The sequence below is a fragment of the Mus pahari genome, chromosome 4 (assembly GCF_900095145.1).
Source record: "Mus pahari chromosome 4, PAHARI_EIJ_v1.1, whole genome shotgun sequence".
NCBI classification, from domain to species: domain Eukaryota; kingdom Metazoa; phylum Chordata; class Mammalia; order Rodentia; family Muridae; genus Mus; species Mus pahari.
Window position 1 is genome coordinate 84,669,795 of NC_034593.1, and position 3,868 is coordinate 84,673,662.

Genomic DNA, 3,868 nt, shown 5'->3' on the forward strand with positions numbered 1-3,868 from the left:
AAAAAAAAAAAAAAAAGATTAAGAGGACTGGAATGGTGTCTTGATGGTTAAAAGTATTGACTGCTTTTCCAGAGAGCCCAGTTTCAATTCCCAGCATCCACACAGCAGCTCACAAATACATATAACTTCAGTTCCAGAGATCTGATGTCCTCCTCTGGGCACCAGACATGCAAGTGGTACATAGACATACATGCAGGCAAAACACTCATACACATAAAATAAAAAATAATAATAATTAAAAATTTTAAAGATAAAAAGTGGAGGGAGGACAGAGAACAGGGGATGATGAAATTGTATTCTAATTTAAAAAAGAAAAAAGAGAGATGGTTTTCATGAATAAGCTCATAGTTGTAGTCCCTGCCTTTGTTTGAAAGGAATTGGTAGGAGGATCTATGCTCAAAATCTTATACAAATAAGTGAAGGATTTGGTTTCAAACCTAACCTGGGGTTCCAGGATCTGGGGCTTGGACTGGGAACTTGGGAGATTAGAGAGAATGAAACCCTTTGCAGGTGTAGCATGGAGTTGTGTACAATCTGAGCATCAGTGGTGAGAAAGATGGATCTTCCAGGAACTAGACCACCTGCTTCTAAGCAGTCAGTCTCAAGTGATAGTCAAAGGACAGGTAGACATGATTTGAAGGGCCTTGACCCAGTGACTCCCAAAAGCTAGAGACAGAGATACTTTGTGATAGCCAACACAGTACACACACACACAAACACAAACACAAACACACACACACACTTCTATTAAAACCCTTCCTCCTTTCTTCTTTGTGTTTCACAGTTGCCCTTGATATTCTGTTAAACCCAGAGTCTAAACCATTATATATTGAAAAACAGGTTTTCCTCTACTCATGGTCAGTGTGAATCCATTATTCATCCAAACACTCCTAGAAGAAGAGGAATATATTTCATCCCTCTTAAGCAGTTAAAAATAAATAAGGGGTGGAGAGACCATTATGTTTGTGCTCCATATGAAATAGGTTGGTTGCATTCTGGCACTTTGCCGTACTGTGGAAATCTACAGAATTGGAAGCCTCTCAGGCACATCCCCATGGCCGAGCCTGACCTGGCAAGGCTAGTATGCCAGTGTCCTAAAAGGGAAAGAGATCAACAGGGTTAGGGCGCTTTATTAGGGTCTAGCACTTTTCCAGTGAGGCCTCTGGGGCAGCCATCTATCAAGGTGAAACAACAGAGATGTTGCTTCCTCATTTGCAAACCTACTCCCTCAGTAGTGTTCATCTGGAATGCAGCTACTGAGAGGAAGATCACTGTGGTGGTTTGAATAAGAATGGCCCCCAGACTGCCAGGTGGTGGTAGTGCACACCTTTAATCCCAGCACTTGGGAGGCAGAGGCAGGCAGATTTCTCGGTTTGAGAGGCCAGCCTGGTCTACAGAGTGAGTTCTAGGACAGCCAGGGCTACACAGAGAAACCCTGTCTTGAAAAAACCAAAGCTGGGCATGGTGGCGCACACCTTTAATCCCAGCACTTGGGAGGCAGAGGCAGGCGGATTTCTGAATTCAAGGCCAGCCTGGTCTACAAAGTGAATTCCAGGACAGCCAGGGCTATACAGAGAAACCCTGTCTCGGGAAAAAAAAAAAAAAAGAATGGCCCCCATCAACTGCTAGATTTGAATGCTTAGTCGTTAAGGTGTGGCACTATTTGAGAAGGATTAGGAGGAGTGGCCCTGTTGGTGTAGGCATGGCCTTTTTAGAGGGAATGTGTTTCTGGGATTTATTAGACCCAGTTCTCTCTTGGCCAATGGATCAGGATGTAGCTCTCAGCTACTGCTCCAGCACTACTCATGCCTCCTTATGGTAACGAACTAATCCTCTAAAACTATAAGCAAGCTCAAATGGAAACTTAAGGGATTTTTGGAGAATCAGTTGTGTTGGATGGTGTTTTGCTGGGGCAAACACGTGAAGGCGAGTTTTCCTGAAGTGGACACAGGTGAAAGGCTAAGGCAGACTTGTGAAGGAACGTTTCATCAAAGCAGACACAAGAGAATGTTCTGCTAAAGCAAACATGTGAAAGGACATGTGATGAAGGATTCTTTGCTAAAAAATGCCACGCCTACTCCAGTAGTGACTCGCAACAGGTCTGAAAACCTGGACGCAGTCCTGAGAAAAAGAGTTTCAAAAGAAACTCAGCCTCCCGGAGCCCTGGCATTTCCAATAACCCATTTACTCAAACCCTATCCTCATGTTAGGATGATGTATCGTAAGTGAGCCCCACCCGTGTTCCAATGTCCTAAATTATCCTTAAAGCCAGGAGCTCGCAATTCAGTAGGATTCCATGAAAAGATTGGTGAAACTAATTAGGCATTTACAAAGAACAGAGCAGGAATAGTTCAGGGCAAGCTTAGCAAAGCATACTTTTGGAATCTTCATTTCATCCAAGTTACTTTCNTATGCAAGTATTTACCAAGGCCTAGGAAATAGAGGGGTTGTGGTATTGCATTATCCATGAGAAGGTCTGCTAGAGCAGAACCCCCTGGTGCTAGCTCTCACAAGGTTCAAAGGAGTAGCACAAATTGTGACTAGGGTATGAAATCCTTACCTGTCATTAGCTGACCCTAGGCAGAGCTGTTTTACCTTTACTGTAAACATTACCTGGCGCCTGTAAGTCCTTTTGAAATCATTCCTCTGTTTTGTGTCAGATAACTTCAATGTACTTTGCCTGCTGTAACATCCTACCCCTTTGTTTTCTGTATTATATAAGACTGGTGTTCACTTCGTGAAAAATACATTCAGATTGTACACGATCTCTCATGTTGCGGTCTGTTTGTCATCCGCCAAATCCATGCTCGCCTGCCACCAGAGACCCGTTCCACGCAGATAGGAGACCCAAAAATGAGGTAGTCTGTGGCATAAAAACATGCATGATTTGGTCTGCCTTACATTGCATAGTTGAGCTCCATTTGTTGGGACTCCTCAGCTGGCCGGTTGCATGTGTTGAGGCAAGGGAAGTGGAGGACATGTGATATTTAGATAGGACCGTACAGAGCGACAGAGAGCTTAGCTTGCTGGTGCAGCTAACTGTGCAACACTTGTGAGTCTTGCATCTTCGCTGATCTCCAATTCTCCGAGAGAAACACAAACAAGACCTTCTTGTGATGTTCCTGTTGGTCCCTCCTGCTGACCCCAGCCAAGGCTGAGGCCTGGCTGTCTCTGCTAAATTGTGGCTTTCGCTAACCCGACTCTATGGAACTGGACTGCTGCTGTATCCATGAAGTGTTTGCAAGTGGATCGAGCTGCCACTGCCTGCTAATCTGTAAATTGAACTGCCAATTTTCAGACAACACAGACAGGAAGGAGTTGCTCTAAAGAACCTTTCTAAGCAGGTCCACTTCCCCCATGTCCTTTCCTTTCCACTACCTCTGATGGGTTGTAGGCTACAAGGGAAGTTAAAGCATTTAAGAACCATCATTAAAAATAGAATTTGAAAAAAATTAAAGTTACAGCAAACCTCTAATTAAATACTTTCTTTTGTAAGAGTTGCCTTGGTCATGGTGTCGCTTCACAGCAACAGAACAATGACTAAGACAACCATCCAGACAGAAGTGACAACTTATTCTCCTTGAAGCAGAGGATATGCTGCCTGAGTCAGCCGGAGTCAGGAGCCAAGAGAAACCAAAAAGTTAGTAGCCATTGCACACAAGATCTAGCCATCTGGGCTGATGAGATGGCTCAGTGGGTAAGAGCACCCGACTGCTCTTCCAAAGGTCCTGAGTTCAAATCCCAGCAACCACATGGTGGCTCATAACCACCTGTAACAAGATCTGACGCCCTCTTCTGGAGTGTCTGAAGACAGCTATGTGTGTAATTACATATAATAAATAAATAAAGCTTTAAAAAAAAAATCTAG